At 40.0% G+C, this 18,599-nt stretch overlaps 1 protein-coding gene across 1 annotated transcript in view; it reads left to right on the top strand.

Annotated features, from left to right (window-relative positions):
• AUTS2 (activator of transcription and developmental regulator AUTS2) overlaps positions 1–18,599 on the top strand; it is a 760,235-nt gene that overhangs the window by 46,716 nt on the left and 694,920 nt on the right. The gene's annotated exons all lie outside the window — the stretch shown is intronic.

Raw genomic sequence — 18,599 nt, 5'->3', positions numbered from 1 at the left:
TTGGCAGGGTTGGGGACACTGGCAGCTCACCTTGGCCAGCTCCCTCTCATTCCCTTTCCCCACTTTGTCAAGGAGGAATGGAACTTGTACTTAGGTGTGAAGGGCCATTTTTGAATTAAGTATGTGGTTCAAAATAAGATTACTTGGGGCTTGACCTCCCTTGTTAATGAGCGTATGGAGTTATGGTTAATATTTTCCTACTTAAGCTTCCTGCAATTTTAGATGATACCATCAGGGCTAAGCTAAGATGTGAACGGTGAATCTCCTTTGTTTTTTCTTTTTACCTTAAAAAAATCTGAAAACAACAAAAAAGAATTAATACCATTTGTTTCTTCATCACCTTAAGTTTCCAATATATTTCTCCCCTTGTTTACCCAGAGTATCACATATAAATGATAAGTTGCAATATTAAGTAACAAAGAATTAGAAAGGAAGAAAGTAGGGAAAAAGAGAATGGTGTAAAAATCCCACCCCAACCCCTTCTTTTCTTCCTTTTCTCTCTTTCCATCCCTAAAACACATGATGAAATTGTGAAATCCATGCTCATCTCTGCTCTTGTTTGGGTCTGGGACTGGACAGATTGTCTCTCATTGGTTCTCGGGGTGAGAAGAAAGGGTCTTTTCTTTCCTTTTTTAAAATTTTTGACCTTTAGTCACTTTCTGCTCTACAAAATCGAATTAGACAATGTTAATTCAATTAATGGGCACACTTTCAGTTTATCTTGGGGATGGGCAGTGAAAACAGAAGGACAGCTTCTGCTGGTCCACAGGTTTAATGACTGCATCTTTGAAGAGTGTTGCAGAGGAAGTGAAGTTTGGGAAGGCTTGTTAACTGGGTTTATTAGCTGTTGACCTTCCCTTTCAGCATTATCTCTACAGTCAGACTGAAGTGAGAACACTCTTGTCGTTCTGATTAGCTCGGATCTAAAGATAGTCAGCTGCTGGGTCACCAGTAAATTAGCTTAATCAGCTCTAAAGACTTGAGAAACATTTTCTTCTTTATTTCAAAAAATAAATTTAAAAGGATTCAGTGTCAGAATCATCAGACTCAACAGAGAGGATATGGATGAAGCTTCTGGGTGGATGCAGAACAGCTCAACTTCCTGAGACTGAAGGAGAACCTTAAAGCTTCCTCTCCCTCTGCACATTAGTTGTCATGATGCACTTGATAAATATCTGTTGTTTATTGAGTGGATTGGAACAACTGGGATTTCTTCTCACCCCAAGAACCAGTAAGAACCAATCTGCCCAAAGGAAGAGCAGAGATGAGTAAGGATGTCACAATTTCATCATGTGTTTGAGGGATGGAAGAAGAAAGAGAGAAGAGGAAGAAAAAAAGGGGGTGGGGTGGAATTTTTACACAGTTGGGAGGCAGGCTGGGAATTGCCATCAGTTCCTAGAAGTAGTGGATGGCCTGTAATTACTGGTTAGCCCAAGGAGTGCAGATGAGACCATCCTGGGCCTGTGCTATGTACCCTGGGACAAAATATAAGCTACTTGAGGACAGGGTTCATTTAAGCATTGAGAAATGCAATCTGAAAAAGCCAAGTGTTAACCTATCACAAGGAGTGATAGATTTGTTGCCCAGATCTGCCATGGTGGGCTCCGGTGTGACATCTGACCCCAAGACCCCCAGTAGTCTGGGTTTGCTCCCTTTTGCACAAGTCAACCCTATGCCGACCTCCATGGAGAGGAAGCCTGGTAGTAATTGTGTATTTATTGAATCCCATCATTACAGAAGACTTAATTCTGAGAATGGCTTCAATCAGCGGCTCTGGTTCTCACTTCTCATTTCAGCACCCTCCATCATTTCTTTCAGGGAACCAAACAATTTTTCCTTGTCCTCTAGAGACTTGGATCAGTTTCTTCACTTTCTTACTTGCTCTGGCCCTAATTTCCTACAGCTCTCCGAAGAATTTGGAAATACAGGGGGTGTGTGTGGGGGTGTTCACATGTGTGCACTCTCTGGCTGGTGAACCTCAGATTTCCCCAGGGCTCACCTTTTTCCTGTTGAGTCTTGGAGGCAGGAAGGACAGGTACTACCAAGTTGTACAGGTGATGGGTCTGGCTCGCGGGCTCCATCCTTCCCACCCACCCCCAACTTGGAGAAAGACGGGACGAGACACCCCTCTGCTGCTCCTTCCTGTTACAGGCAGCTGTGGCCCAGCGGGCAGCCCAAGAACCGGCTCTTAAAGCACCTGCCCAGTTCTGCCTTCCAGAGGATTTTTGTAGCTTTAAAAACATTATTATTGTTTTTGTTTTTTGCTAAATGGTTGAAGAATGAATGTGTCTGACTAAAGAGAACCAGATTGCTTTTAAGGTTTCAGGAAATCAAACCTGCCTGACGGAGCTAAGCAGATTTTTCTCTGTATGTGGTGTTGGGCATCTGGAAAGGTGCTAGTGGGCCCACTGCCTTGCCATGCGGCTCTCCATTAGCCTGTGAGCTCTTCCAGAGGAGGACTTTAAGGAGAGAGCAGCAGAAAGGACTTCCCTTGTATCTCCATTGTTTAGCAAAGTACCAGACATATGCCATAGATAGTACATAGAGGGCTTAATAAATGCTTATTGACGGACTCTTACTGTTGCCGACTAAAATCATGAACATCCTTCAACACCCATCTCAAATTCAATATGAACCTTCCTTTAGCCTCCAGTGTTGGAAAAATTCCTTGCTTCCTGAGAATTCTTAGAGATTCTAATAATTATAAGAATAATAATGATGGTATTCACAGAATAATAGCAATGGGGCAGCTAGATGGTCCAGTGGATACGGCACGGAGCCAAGAGGATCTGAGTTCAAATGCAGCCTCAAACACTAGCTGTGTGATGCTGGTCAAATCACTTCTCCAGATCTGCCTCAGTGTCTTCATCTGAAAAATGAACCAGAGCAGGAAATGACCAACTACTGTGGCGTCTTTGCCAAGAAAACCCCAGATGGGGCCATGGAGAGTCAGCGCAGCTGAAATAATGTCAGAGCAGCAAAGCAGTCCAGAACGTCGTCCAGACGACCTGGGTTACTCCAGTGTGCCCTTGTGGAGATGAATTTACTTGTGTGCGTATTTAATCTCCCCTTTCTTTTTGGTGGCTCCTTGTGGTCAGATACTGTGCTCTTAATTGTTTATTTTTTCCCCTTTAATTAAATCATTCTCATCACAATAGAGGTTTAATACATTCATGTTGTTATTACTGCTTGAATGCAACTGATAAAGAAGAAATTGCTTCTTCCTGGCGTAAATGATTCCATTTTGGAGCAAATGAATTTAATTCAGCAGTTTATTAAGTATCAACTATATACAAAGTGCTGGGTTTACAAAGATAGAAATGATGGAGCCCCCCCTGCATTTAGAAGCTTTTCATTTCACTGGGAAGATCAAATGCACAAGCAAATTTATATTTGTTTTATGCCACAATTAAGTGTGGAGGAAAAACCTCAAACATTAAAAAGAAAGTTTCCAGGAAATAAAAAGATCATTTCTGGAAATTTTGGGGGAGGAGAGGTTATAGTGTAACATGGTATAGGACAGAGGTGTCAATCACTCAGTCTGGGGTATCTCCTTGAGTGGAGAATGAGATTAAAATTGGGAATTAATAATTAGGAAACATTTAACAAAATGGGAAATATTGTTCTGTCATTTCAGGATTTGCGACCCCACCTGGGGTTTTCTTGGCAGAAGTACTGGAGTGTTTGCCATTTCCTTCTCCAGCTCATTTTATAAATGAGCAACCTGAGTTAGACAGGGGAAAGTGCCCAGGGTCACACAGCTAGGAAGTGACTGAGGTTGCATTTGAACTCAGTTTGTCCTGACACTAGTCTGTGCACTGTGCTACCTAGCTGCCCTTATACCCGATATGGTTCCATGCCTTTGCTTTCTCTGTTCTTTGCCTAAACCCCACCCTCCCCATGAAATTAATGTTATCACTAATTATCTTTATCATGCAGGAATACAAACTAAAAAAAAAGGATTATTTTATTCTTTATATTTTTGCATCCAGCACTCATCACTCATATCTTACAAGAATAGGCACTTAATAAACGATTGCTGATTGATTGACATATTTTAATTGATATGAAGATATTTGCTATTTAAAACTATAAAAATAACAACAACCCCCCCACTTCAGAGGTTTGTTGTGAGAATCAGAGATGGAACATGTGTAGCACTTTGTAAGATTTAAAACACTGTATACCAGCTATATTTATTATTATTTAATACAATCATTAATGTTTTATTTTTATTCTACAGTGAGTTTGCATTAAATAAGGTCATTAAAACATTATTTTTATTATTTAATAGCAGTCTCATGGTTAGAAATCTTTGGGAAAGGAATGCATCAGCTGAAACCTCTAAAGTTTTATTCTTATAAAAGAATGATTTTAAAGTCTCACCTGTTTGCAACTTTTTCATTTTTGGGAAAGTTTTGTTTTTTTAAAAATCAGGTTAAGTGCCATTTCTCTTGGAAGGAGTATCTCCATCTAATCCCTTGTGACCCATTTACGTTACGTAAATTTCTGGGTCAAAGAATCCATCCCTGGTCACCATTTTTTTTTTTTTTGAGAGGGTTGGTTATTATTAGAATTCAGTCTTCTTGAAGAAAGGGGCTATCTACTTTTGTATTTTTATCTCCTGAATTTACCATAGTTCTTGGCACCGTATCCTTTCTTTATAAATGTTTTTTCATCCACCCATCCATTTGTCTTCTCAGGGCTTAGCAGTACATGTAAGGATGTAGGCCTTTGACAAGTCTTTCTTATTAGATTAGAATCCAACACAAACTATGGGAAGAAACTAACTTGTTAAAAACTGTGATTTGTTTTAAATAATCAGAATAAGACAACTATGAAATATGAATAAAACATGAAAAATAAGTTTTCCTATGCAGAAAAATTAAGGAGTGCATTTTACAAAACAGTTATTTATTTTACAAGAAGGATAGATCAATAACAAGAATCTTTTGTGTAATTAATGCCCACGAGTCAGAGTGACTTAGTAAATTTAAAAATTGGGATTTGATTTAGGAGATGATATTTCTCTTGTTTGGTCTCCCATGATATTAGTCACTTAATGTCTTTGTCCCCATGAAGAATTTGTAATGGATAATTATTTAACATTTCTTTCTTTCTCTGAAGTTCTTTAATCATAGGACATTTGTTATATAATTCTTTTAAAAATCACATAGGCTGTTGGGTAACAGATCAGTTACATAAAGTATCTACCCATTTACCTATCATCCTGGTCACTTCAACCCATTTGAGAGCAGGACAGTCATTCACTTTCCTTTTTCATTGGAGCATCTCAGGCAATAAAATGTCTTTAGCTTCCCCTAGTGAAAGAACTGAAATAAATTTCCTGCAAAAATAAAAACTGGTCAGTAGCACCATCTGCAGGCTGTTAGAGAGGAAAGCTGTTTTTCTTATAGCTGGGAACTTGAAATAGGTTTTAGAGGCAAAAGACAGCATCCTATCCTTCATACTTCCTACCCATAATGTCCACGTGGAATTATCCAAAGAGATTTATTTCCAGGATTATTTCTTCTTCTTCCTGACTCTTTTAGACTTCTCCCAATTAAGTATATTTAACACTCCATAAAAACGTCCATCCCTTACAGCTGATCGCTGGCAGCTCAGCTGTAATAATGATGAACTTCACATTCTTGCTCTGACCAGCTTTCTCTGTCACTTAAAATTTTTTCTTGCTATCCCCCTTTCTTTTTTTTTTTCTTTTCCTAGTCTTCTCACCTTCTCTTTCCCTTTTTAGAAAATGAGTTCCTCTTTGTATTGCTGCCCCCATGTATTTTATTAGGATTATTCACAGAGGCTAGCCTTTTGGAAGTACAAACATGAAAACTGTCTACAAAGGACTACAAAGGCTTGTGGGTAGGCTCAGGGAAGGGGACACAGTATTAATTTTATCTTTGGGGCAGAAAATTTGATGAAGAGCCCCAATCCTTTTTAGAATTAAAGCTTGACTCCCCTCTTCCTCTCTGACCCCCGCTTTTCTTAAACTTAATTTGGTTGAAACCTGTTGATCAGAGGCTACATGGGCATCAAATATGGACTTTGAGGTTTTGGAAAGGTTCATCTATTTATTAACCATCCTACTGTGTGCAAAGCACTGTATACTAAAATGCTGTGGATCTAAAGAAAAGCCAAAAAAACCTCAGCTCTTTTCTATCCTTAAGGAACTCTGGTTTAATGGAGGAGACAACATTCAAGTAACCGTGTGCGTGCAAGGTGAAAACAGGGTAAAGGGGAGCCAGGAACATTTATTTGGCCTAACTAGGTGGTATCGGTGATAATATAATTTTTGCTCGCTTTGGACTTGGGATAATTCTGCTTTATCGAAGAAACTAGGAATTTACCTTTGCCTCCAAGGTATCTTAAAATCTTGGAAATCTGTTTAGATTTAGTGCATTTGTCTTCTAAGATGGACATCCTCTTGCTGGAGAGAATTTAGACTCCTAAGAGAAGAGAATATGTATATGTTTTCATCTCCCCACAGCCCATCACCCAGCTTAGAACATAGCAGGTACTTAACATATGCTTTTGGACTGATGTGGAAATGGAAATATCTTATGGAGAGAATCGTGATCAATGAGAGCAGCTATTTTGTTTACTTTGGTACAAATGACATCCTCTGAGGTTACAGATTATATCGTATTTTTAGTGCTAAATGATTCTGAAATGCACTACGGCAGGAGGAATTCAAGAAAACATTGCAAGGTGCTGAAAAGTTGTTTTTTTTCTTCCCCCGTGGTGACGAGCAGCCTATATTACATCTCTTTGCTTGCCTTGAGGGATATTGCTCAACCTGTTTTATTTTTTAGCGAGATATGGAGTTCCAAAGTACACATCAGAGTGTGATAAATCACAAAGTGGCATCCACGGTGCCACGAGCTAGCACAGGACAGAGATATTTAAGCCATGTACAAAGCAGACACCCTATACTTTTTATTTTTATTCTATTTTATTATTGTATTTTAAGGAGTTTACCAGCTCAGTGGCTGCTGAACTGCAGTGATGGGAGCCTTGCAGGAGTCACTATGGGAAGCCGATGACTTCTTGTATTTTAAAATATCACATTTGGGGGACCCTCCCCCTGTTCTGAGAAAGACCTGGGATCCACCATCTCCCCGGGGCCTGGCCTGGGAACACCCAGCTCAGACTCACGGCTCGTCCACTTGCTGCTCTTTAGCTAATATCCTTTTTCCCCTTTTTTTTCCCCGCACCAGATGGCACTGTTTAGTTCCATTTCAGAGTCTTATTCTGGAAGTTTCTTTGGGAGAATTGGATAGAAAACAGAGGTTTGCCAGGGACTCATCCATATTCTTCAGAAAGCTTATAAAAGGCCATTGCCTCAGAAACAAAGCTGCTGACCTGGACTTCCCCGGCCCATGGTAACTGAACGAATCAGGGGACGGAAAACCGGACTTTGCACGGAAACGTGGCAGGAGTTCTCTGTAGCATGTATTAATTAGCAAATGTAATTTTCTAGACTTTTCCCCCCATGCAAATGGCACAATGGTTGGGGAAATTAGTTCTTTGATCATCCTCCGTTTTTCAAAGATTTTTTACTATCTGATGAAGAAATGTTTAGTTGGTATCTGGGAAAATCTGATTTAGTCTGATTTATCTGATGGAGAAAGCAATTGCAGCAGCATTCTGTAAACCTAGGAATTCTATGGCTTTTAGGGATGTGGCCTTATTATTATATATTATTATATACATACATATGTATAATATTACATATAATATATGTTATTATATTATTCTTATTAGTGAATAGCAATCACAGGTCATTAATGTAAAGCTGACAGCTACTCAAGGGAAAACTGAGGCCCAGAGAAATTAAGGGACTTGCCCGCAATCACACCGCTAGTATGTAGCAGAGATGGGATTTTCTCGACCGCCTCCTCCTACTTCAGTTTGTTCTTTATTATTCTGCTGCTTTTTAGAAGGAAAAAGTCAAAGGTAAAAGGTAAAGGCACTTCCTTGGAGCCGCCTGATGTTGTCATGCATTAGTAAGCAAGGTTCCTGGCCAGGCCCAATTCTGTCCCACTGATAAAAGTATCTTTCTGCTAGATGATTCTGCTAGAGGAATTAAGTTTCATTCAAAATAAATGCCAGAAGCCCCCTATCTTCTCTCAGTTATCTGTGTTTTCTTGGTATAAATACTGTTGCACCTAATTACAGAATAAATTCCATCAAGGCATCTTCTCCATTTATAGTATGGGAGGCAATCTGGTGGAAAGCTGGGCTAAGTGAATGTGGAGCAGTTCCTTTACTAAAGTCTAGTGGAGAGATCTGAATACTGGCCAGGATGGAATGGCTTGTGCCTCCGGTCATAGCTAGAGGTAGATACCTGGTTATTTGGGGGGTTAAGAGTTAGTTTCCACAATCAGGTCTTTTTCTCATTGTATGTAGAAAATGGGACCCTTGGATATAACTTTACCTCAAGTTTCTAAGGCTTTTATGTATCATTAATTTAAAAAAATCTATAATGAGATTTGTAATGTTGTTTTACAGACAGTCCCTTTTCCTGAGTTTGGGAATGCTGGACATAGACCATTATTTGTATTTACAGAAAACTATAATCCATCTTCATGCAAAGGCCTTTCTCATACACTGATTCTGAAAATATGTATGTATTTTGTACTTGTTGTTTAGTCATGTTTGAGTCATACCTGGCTCACCATGTGCCCATTTGGGGTTTCTTATTGGCAAATTCAGAAGAGTGGTTAGCCATTTCCTTCTCTTATTCATTTGACAGATGAGGAAACTGAGGCAAACAAGGTCCCAAAAGGTCAGCCAGCTAGCACAAGTCTGAGGCTGGATTAGAACTCAGGGAGATGAGTCTCCCTGGTGCTTTATCCACTGGGCCACCTGGCTGCCACCACATGATTATTCATATGCATTTATATTTTAAACATGTATCCAAAATATAGTATGTAAAGTGTATTTGCACATACGTGTAGCCCCACCTGCCTTCCCTCCAGTGCCTAGTGCTGATCATCGAGTTACTCAGTTTGGGTAAACTCTGTCCTTGCCGGCTGCTTCCCTGGCAAAGACCAGGACCAGGGTTGTCTAAGCAGCATGGAAGGCTATTCATGCTTGGTACCCCGAGTGCTCTCGGGGGATCTGTATGGCTTGCATAGTTCATTCCTGCTTTGTGTGTGTGTGTGTGTGTGTGTGTGTGTGTGTGTGAGTGTTTGTGAGTGTGCGTGCTGGCACACGAGGCTGTAGAAAGAGCTTTTTCTCTGGAAGACCCCACGAGTGTTTTCTGGCCTCCCTCTCCCCCCGGCACCACTGGCCTTCTGGTCCAGAACCTCCTTGGGCTGCTGATGACAACCTAGAAGTAAGTACTCCTGGCAAGATCCTGTTCTCTCTGGAAGTACAGTATGAGACAGGCGGTCATCGTAAATCAAGCCCCGGGTTTTATGAGAGTGTTTATGTAACCTCAGTTTATATGCTGTAATTCTTTTCTGCGTTGCTGAGAGTAATTCCCAAAGAGGATGTTTGTTCTCCTTCCCTGTAAATTCTCCAGCACGGGCTTTTGTTTTGACATTTTTCACCCCTCCATCCCCTTCCTTTTCCTCCATCATTTTTCCCCCCACTGACACTTGATTGTGTTTTTACAGACTCCGTTGAGTAATCCCAGATTTAGTTATATTTAGATGAGATGTTATCAGTGCTTTTAAGTGGGAAGGCGAGCTTTGGTTTAAATTAATTTCTGACATTTTCCAAAGTACAGGAGGGGTGAAAGGTGTTGAAACTTGCTGGATAGCTAGATAAACAAAACACAAGGGAAAAGTAGACAGTCTTTGATTCAGATATGGCTGGTTGGCCGCCTCTGCCATAAAAGCCATCTCCTGTGGATGTCCCAAAAGTGATGAGGATTGAAAAAGATTGGAGTATTGGAAAAAATGCTTCAGAAGGAAAGAAAGGCCAGCTCTCTGATTGGAAGCATGAATGCAGATGGACACGGAGGAGCCCTGGGGAGACTTTGGGGCGGATCCCATTGGTGACGCACCCTGGCTGTGCAACCTTGGGCAGGCCTCTAGAGTTTATCAGCCAAGTTCAATAACATTTGGATCACATAAAGACATTTCTTCTATCACTCGGCATCCGTTAGCCATGGGGATTGAGATAAAGCGAATCACTCCTTGGACCGAAACACAGCGACAAAGCATGTTGAAGCTGGTAGGGAGGTTAGTGTTCAAACCCCTCCTTTTATATATTTACAACAGTTGGTTTAGAAAATAGAAATGATCCTCCTGTGGGCAAATAACCCAATGGAAGAGAGAATGAGAACCCAGATTCTCCATTCTACATTCAGTTGACATTATAACAATTTAGTTGAATTTGGAAGCAAAAACCTGGGTTTTATTCTAGGCTTTGCCAGTTCATACATACCTCTGTACATTTGTCAAACTACTTAAAGTGTCGTGGGCTCGGTTTTCTACTGATTAAAAGGAAGGGAATACAGAAAATGACCTCGGACTTTCAGTCAATGATTTGTGGTTCTGAAATGTTTTGGTATCATGACCTCTTGAAAATTGCTGAAGATCCCCAAAAGCCTTTGTTAATTTGGGTTGGATCTATTGATGTTTATCAATTAGAAATGAAAACATCTTAATTTAAAAAGCAGTTTTGACCTCCAAGGCCCTTACCCCACCCCCTCCCACCACCCTAGTAGGGCTTGAGGGTTCTTGGACCATGTTTTGAGAATCACTGGTGTGGAAAAGTACTTTGCATGAAGAGGCCAGATGATGGGTTATCTGTAAATAGTTTTCTGTAAATACAGACAGTGGTCTCAATCCAGCATTCCCATACTTGGTTAAGAAATATTTAGCAGTTTCCATGTATTAGTCCATTCTGTCTTACCCGTGTCCCCTTCTTTTTTGTCCTGTATGTGTAGGGGTTTTGGAAAAGAATCAAGCCAACAAGTCTACCTAGGGAACGTTTCCAAATTCCCTGTATCTCACTACTATGTTCAAGTCAATTTAAGTAACTTATTTCCTCTTCTGTTAATCTGGGCAATCTATATTTTTGTAGGTATTCCTCCATTTCATTTAGGTTATCAAATTTATTGGCATAAAGTTGGACAAAACAACTCCTAATTATTGCTCTAATTTCCTCTTCATTAGTGGAAAGTTCATTTTTGAGACTAACAATTTGATTTTATGTTCAAGTCAATTGAGCCACCTGATCAAGGACTGGACATCTGATCCAGACTTAGGCCATGGTCAAGGGATAAGTGTGGGAGAAGTTGTGTGATCTTAATATTTAGGGAGTGGGGAAGGAACAACTTAAGTAGAAAAAAATCTGTGGAATGACTTTTTCTATTGCCTCAGGTTACAAAATTGGGTATGAGTTCTGTAAAGATGTGTGTTTCCAAGAGAGCATAGTCATCAGTATCACTGTAGTTAAAGCATTTCAAACTTCACACTTAAGGAAATTATGTTAATTTTATGACAAAACAGTGATTCTCAGATTCAGTGCTCACAATAGAAATGAAAAGATTAGGTTTTTTTAAATGTTTCATATTTAAAGTTTTAAGGAAGTAATAATGTGATAGTGCAATTTAATAGCATATACTGCTGTCTTGAATGAATGAAACATTTATTAAGCACTTACTGTCGTCAGAGCACAAATAAGACATTTCTTATTTTCTAGAGGCTGTTGTTCTGTGTAACTTTAGACAAGTTACTTAAGTTCCTTGGGTTCTGGTACCCTTCCCTCTAAAATGAGGAAAGCCTACGAGACAAGATGGCCCCTGGAGTCTCTTCAGGCTTCCATCTTTGTCTCTGACCCTTGGATTTCACTTCCACACACTCCTCCCATCTCCAGGACTTCTCATGGAGGATGATTTGAGGTCTTGTGTTCCAGGCTATGATCTTACATAGTTGGGTAACCACTGACCCAGCTGAATTTTCAATGGTCAGATTTTATTTAGACAGAAAATAGGAATGAAAGGCATGGGGATGATATTAGGAAGGCAATTGTGGGTCAAATTCCAATAGAAATTGTACATTTAACAAAGTAGCCCTGAAGACTACAGCATAGTGACCTAAGTCCCAGGCCCTGGCCTTGGAAAACTCCGGATTCAAATCCCTCCACTGATACGTCCTTGTTGTGTGACCTTGGAAAAGCTCAGGACCCCTCAGAATGTTGGGTTGTGGGACATGTGACGGCCTGGGGAGGTGATTTACTAATGGGGCTTTTAGAGTTCTACATGTCCACAAAGTCACAAATGCAGTGCTGTACCATCCTCAAGTCTTTTACAAAAGGGAACGCGTGATTCTCCATTTCCATCTTTATCTCAGCTGTTTTCTATATGTACATTATCTATATCCATGTCTCTTTATACAGATGTGTCTATATATACTCATAGTATGCGTTGACTTTGTAAGACAGATCATTACAGAGAAATTCATTCTGCTTCATGATTCAGCTCGATAATTCTTTGTTAATAAGCATATTATGTGACAGGAGTGGGGCAAAGTACTGGGAATACCAATACCAATAATAGGGAGAAAGACAGCTCCTGCCTTCAAGGAGCTTACAATCGAGTGAGGGAAGAAGACCTACAACAGAAACCGAAATGGGGAGGGGAACGTGCCGTGGCAGGGGTATCCTGGCCTGGGGCTTCCTGCTGCCTGACTAAGGATGGATGGGGGCCATTGGGGGTCTGTGGCTGGATTCCCAAGCCCATGACCCCTGGTGTCTGCATCTGACCCAGAACATGGATGTTTCTAGTCACTGACCTTGGGCTGGCCCCTCAGTTTCCTCATCCATAGGAAGGCATAGGGCTTTGAAGGCCACTGCTTCCAGGAGGTTAGCTTGAAATTCAGGCTCTGCCCCTGACCGGATTTGGTAACCAGAGATCAATTAATGAATGTATTCTGCTGAGGCTGCCTGTTGTGTACAGAGAGGGGCAAGAGATCAACACTCAAGCAGTAGGCACTTATTAAAGACGGGTGCTGATAATGAGCATTTGTGATTCAAAAAAGTGCGTGTATATATATATTTTCACATGTATATACACATATTCACAGCATATGCAATGTATCTGTTTATCTACACACCCAGTCTACATGCCACATATTAAGCACACACATGTATTTATGTGTGTACATGGTGAATATCATGTAATATGCCATCCAATAGAATATATATAATACAGGCCATATGTGCATATACAGTATTTCCCACCAGAATATGTGCTGTTAGGAGGCAGGGAATACTTTTGGCCTTTTTTATATCAAAAATGCTTATTATTGTAGCAGCTTCATAAATAAATCTTTTTAGTTGAGTATTGATCTAATGTAACGAGTGTATATACACAAACATATACATACCTACACGATATACATACATATACCATATGCACATGCACAATTACACACACATATAATGAGATATATAAAGATATATATATATATATATACACATCATTAACACACACACACATATATACACATACACAGTCACATATACAATGCACATCTACTTACCTACACAATACACGTACATACATATGCCATATGCACATGCACAATTACACATCCATATAATGATATACATACAATATTCACATATATACAGTATACATCTACTTATCTGTACAATATACACACATATACAAAACCTTCATGTGTACACGCAAACATATACATATGTACATACACAAAGTATACTCATATACATGTACAACATACTACATAAATATGCCCACATACACTATCACACACATATTTATCCATAAACATACACAGCTACATTTACGTACCCACATACATGCACATCGACACATTACACACATATCCACATAAACACACCTCCCTGCCCATGTGTACATACATGCAATACACATATCACATATCCACCCACATTTGCACATATATACATATTCACACATCTACACATACCCCATCCACATACATGAGAACACATGTACACATGTTCGTTACTAAGTACACGTGCCTACAGACCCATACATGCATGTACACATATACTATACATATACACAAGATACATGTATACATGTATGTATAAATATGCAAAATGCAGTCTCCCACTAGAATATATATATATATATATATATATATATATATATATATATATGATGTGTATATGTATGTGATATGCATGTTATTGTATATAATATGTATATGATGTTTATGCTGATTATATATAGGTACATGTAAGATTATATATATAATGAGTGGAAGGTAACCTTAGAAGAGAAGACCCAGCTTGTTTGCAGTAAGAAAAGTCTCTTGGACAGGTGCCTTGTGGGGATCCTTGAGGCTGCCGTGAATGTGAGGGGTAGGGGCTGGGAGTAGGGCCTGCCACAAATGGGGCAGAGATTTCTGTCCCCTTTAACCCTCTGATTTGGAGCTCCTTTTCATCTCCCTGCCCCGGCGGCCTCCTCTGTACAATGAGGAATATGGAGAAGGCAGCCCTCTGCCAGATCAAAGTTTGAGCTCCCAAGAGTCCATGATGTGCTGTAGGGCCCTGCGAGCTCCAGGTTAGGAGCTGGATCTGAGCCTCGTGTTAATTTTTGTCTTTTTCTCACTTGGGCATCTTCCTTTAAATGACTGCATGATAATGGAACCCACTTCCCCGCTGTCTATGGCTTTACAACAGATCCCAGGTTCATGTCTTTCTCGGGCTTGTGGCCTGGTCTGGGATATTAGATCATTCTCCTATGTACTTTATATTCTTTTAGTCAATTGTAATTAATCTGTAAGCATCTATTAAGCACCTACTACATACTAGCATTGTACAAGGATCAAAATAAAACTTAGAAACGAGGAAAAAGAACGGGCGCTATCCCCTGTTCCTTGTCTTGGGGCCCAGGGGGTACTTTTCCACAAAGAAGGGGTAATCTTTCAGAGTTCTCTCTCAGTGCTTGAAGAAATCTGTAACGTATTTCCGGACCAACTTTCCCCCTCTCCCTCCCCTCAGCCCCTTCCCGCATCCCACCCATCACCATAAATGTATAAAAGAAACATGAGAGGGAGAACATTAAGCCACATAAGACAAATCACGGTCAGAATAAATACACTGTTTTCCTGGCAAACTTAAAAATACGCTTGTGGATTCTAATGGCTCTAGGCAAGAGCCAGCTATTTATTGGGACCCAGCTTTTACTGTGGTTTATTATGTTTATAGAACAGTTTAATTCTACTTTTCTTTAAAATGAGTTTTTAATTTAGAATCTTTTTTTCCCCTTTCTCCAGACTTGTTCTTGGAGTACAGATGGTTGAATGCTGTGGGGGTGTTTGAGGGACGGGGTTGGGGCGAAGAGGTGCAGTTTCAGGCAAGTTTTGTAATACTCCCAGATGGAGTCGATTGAGTGAAATTTAAGCCAGTGCCCTGTGCCCTGGAAGGTGGGATAAATAGAGTGGGGCCATCTTTCATGCCTTCCTGCCAAGGAACAGGTTGATTGATTGGCCTGGGGTATTTGAGTGGGACCTGAGGAAGGAGAGATCCCGAAGATGGTAGTCTTCAGTCCTCACCTCGCTGACATTTTACCTGGGCTGGGATTCTGTGGGCCAGTTCCCTGATGCTTCTGGGAGATGATGATAACTACAGCCAGCATAGAGAGCTTGAGGCAAGTTTTGGCGGTCACCTTCCATTGGTCCCCAGTAGGTGGGTCACATTGAAATATGATGGATAGTCAAGTCTATAGTCGTCTTTCTGACTCCAAGGGAAGCTTTCTGTCCACTCTGGCCCATGCCATCTTACTGCCGTTGGAGGATCTGGATGACCTTGGGATATGGGGGAGGATCATGCTGGGGGTAAAGCAGATTTCCAGGCAGCAAAGGGTAGATGGGAATCTAGAAATGTGAGATGTGCCCTGTCGTACAGGGTTCTGGGTTCCAGTTGTGACTCTGGTGTAGGCTGGCTTGTCATTGATCCTATCTGAGAAAACAGAGAGGACTATGATCTCTATTGGTAGGGGGAATTTCCTTGCCTGGGAGCTCCACTTAAACGGATGAAACCACAAATCTGGTTAAAATCAGAATCGCCAATCTTTGGATCTCACATGATTATGCTTCTTTCACTGCCTATTATTTTAATGTTTACAGAAATCCATATGGCCTGGAGGAGGGATCCATTTATTCACTTTTCTGGAATTTGCCATGTGTTTTAACTCATTTGCAAATTTTCCTTTCACTCTGTCCTTCTTCCTCTGCCTCCAAATCCATGTCCCCAAAGAAGTTCTCTTCGGATTAATTACTGAAGGATTTCCAGTGAGAGGATGCTGCCGATGCTACAAAGATTTAAAACCACCTTTGTGGTCAAGGAGCATTTCCAGCTGAATAAAGGAAAATGATTTCTGTGTTTATAAGTGTGGCAACATTTGCACTTTGGTCTTAGATGCTACTGAAACTCCATCCGCTACTTCTTAAATAAAGCAGAGTCTCCATTCTCTCCTTGCTTGCTTGAGAGAAGGAGCAGCAAGCTCCTAGAGGCTTATCCACTAGGCCCCGAAACAGACAATGGCCTTTGAGGTCCTCTCAGCTCCCCAACACCCCCACCTCCACCTTGGGACTTTTCTGGAGATCCCTTTTTCCCATAATCTTTCACACTGTGATATGGTGAGAAGAAATCATGGAAGAATTTGCCAAGAAGCCTATTTTAGGGAACCAGTCTTGACTTTGAGCCTTTGCAGGGTGACCATGATGTGGTCAAGTTTACAAAGTATTTCTGTGCAACTTTCAGCTTAGTTTCTTCACATTTTAAATGGTCCCTGAGCATGTTCTACTTGCTCTAGATTTGCTTCTTTTGAATGACTACTAGACTGTAAGCTTCTTGAGAGCAGGAACTTTTTCACCAGTATTTGTATCCCTAGCACTTAGCAAGTGTCCAGCACATAGTAGGTGTTTAATAAATGTTGACTGATGGATTGCCTCATCACTTTACATTCTTGGATACAGCTATCTGTGTTTCCTTTAGATATTTCTTCTTTATTGATTTGACTAATTCTTTTTTGAGGGGGGGTTCTTTACAATCTCTTCTGCAACTCAATCTATCCAGCATTAAACCCAGCATATTTTATGTATGATATATTATTATATTATGATACATAATTATATATTATATCATATCTTATTATGAGCAACATTTTTTATTAAACATTAAGGAAGATTCAGAGATCACAGGATCATAAATCTTGAGCAAGGGTTCTTTCATTAGGGTTCATGGATCCCTTCCCAGAGATCTCTGATAGATAGCAGGATGTCTGTGAACTTTGTGGAAAAATACTTTTTTATTTTCACTAAATTTTTAACTGAACTTTAGCATTTCCTTTAATTATTTAAAAATATGAGTCTGAGAAATTAGTTCTGACCCCGCTGCTCAAGGAACCCAGTACACAAAAAAGTTAAAAACTCCTTGAAAAGAGATAGAAGTTATCTTAAATGGATATATCAAATTCAGCCTATTCTCATTGTACTAATGAGCAAAAAATAAGTGATTTGTCCAGGTTACAATGTTTAGCACGTAGCAATCCCTCAATAGTAGCTGTTGATTAACTGACTGCTAATGATGAATAAATTCCTTTTTAAAGTTTTTAATATTGTAGCTTGGATCATCCCATTTGTATTTATTGTCATGCTGACCATTGGCTGCAGGAGACAGCAAGAGACAATAGAAAATGACAACTGACTTATTTATTTGTTTGTTTTGCAATGCTTGTCTCTTTATGTGGTAGGGAAAGGATTTGGGGAGAATTAGCTTTTTATAGAAATGATGACCATTCTCTCGTTCAGTCCAAATGTTCTTTAGGCAAATGGGTTCTCGAGCATAACAAAGATTAATAACTCCTTATCCACACCTTATACAACCCTCAAGCCCTTGTGTTCACTCCCCTCCTCTGAGAGATGAGGAAACTGAACTCAATGGAAATTTAAGTGACTTGTCCAAAGTTTCATGGACAGTAACTATTCTTAGACCCCAGAGTCTTTACACTTTTTTAAATTTATTTTTGGGTTTTGTTTTAAAATATATATTCTGACTATTCCCCAGTAATGCTTTGTAACACAAGCCCCCGGGGAAGTGGGTCAACTTCCATGGCTGTGAAAATGTGATTGTCTACCAGTCTGGTCACTTGATCAAGTCTGCTAGGAACAGGAAGAACAATGACTTTGGTGGAGTGGAGCTAATTCTCATTACCCATAAAATTCTGCATCAATGAGCTGTAGAACCCATGTCCTAAAAGAGGACTTTGTTGATCACCTTTTTAGGGCTAGTGTGTGTTTATTGTTACAGGTTTATATATGTCAAAGTAGGGACAATTTTATTTTTGTCTTTGTACTGTCAGCCTGTAATGCTGGTATACAGTTTGTACTTAATAAATGCCTTATGTTGATTGTGAATTCCCATGAGACAATCTAACTTCCTTGAACTCAGAAATATTCCTTTTTTTGTGTGTCCCCAGCAGTTAACGCAGCTCCTGATATACAGTAGGTACTTAATAAATGCTTGTTGTTAAATTGTTAGTATTGTCATCATCACCATCACTATGACTAACATTTATATGTTAGTATTTATTGTGTGTTGGGAACTCTAAGCGCTTTACAGTTATC

The sequence above is a fragment of the Sarcophilus harrisii genome, chromosome 4 (assembly GCF_902635505.1).
Source record: "Sarcophilus harrisii chromosome 4, mSarHar1.11, whole genome shotgun sequence".
Taxonomy (NCBI): Eukaryota; Metazoa; Chordata; class Mammalia; order Dasyuromorphia; family Dasyuridae; genus Sarcophilus; species Sarcophilus harrisii.
Note: the sequence above shows the minus strand (reverse complement) of the source record. Positions and strands in the feature narration are given on the sequence as shown.